The sequence below is a fragment of the Montipora capricornis genome, unplaced genomic scaffold (genome assembly GCF_036669925.1).
Source record: "Montipora capricornis isolate CH-2021 unplaced genomic scaffold, ASM3666992v2 scaffold_498, whole genome shotgun sequence".
NCBI lineage: Eukaryota > Metazoa > Cnidaria > Anthozoa > Scleractinia > Acroporidae > Montipora > Montipora capricornis.
The window spans coordinates 7,501-7,845 of NW_027180236.1; the positions used below are offsets into that span (position 1 = coordinate 7,501).

The window sequence follows — 345 nt, forward strand, 5'->3', positions numbered from 1 at the left end:
TCTACAATGAACATGATGCACTCTTACAAACTGTCATACAAGTACAGTAAGAACACAATTTAACAAATTTTCAAATGTTTTATTACGTGTAAAATAAGGCTCAGTTGTTATCAGGTGTACAAATGCACTCTATTCAGCAGATGACCATTCCACTACTTCTACCATAATTTATACAATTTCATCAGTGATGTCCATCTATTATTTGAATCTCAATAATTTTGTAAATCCTACATTGTAAGCAGTGTTGTTTATTTCATGTAACTTGCACATTATTTCCAGTGAGATAAGCTAGTCATGACCAATTAAATTTAAGAAAAAAATCTTGCTTTCAATTTTTTGTAATGT

General features: G+C 29.6%; 1 long non-coding RNA gene across 1 annotated transcript in view; it reads left to right on the top strand.

Moving 5' to 3' along the window:
- The window catches only part of LOC138036721 (uncharacterized), a 1,148-nt gene extending 1,003 nt beyond the window's left edge, over positions 1-145 (top strand). The window contains exon 3 of the long non-coding RNA XR_011130022.1: positions 1-145. This exon is cut by the window's left edge and continues 184 nt beyond it. This is a non-coding gene — a long non-coding RNA (uncharacterized lncRNA).
- Positions 146-345: the final 200 nt, after the last annotated feature.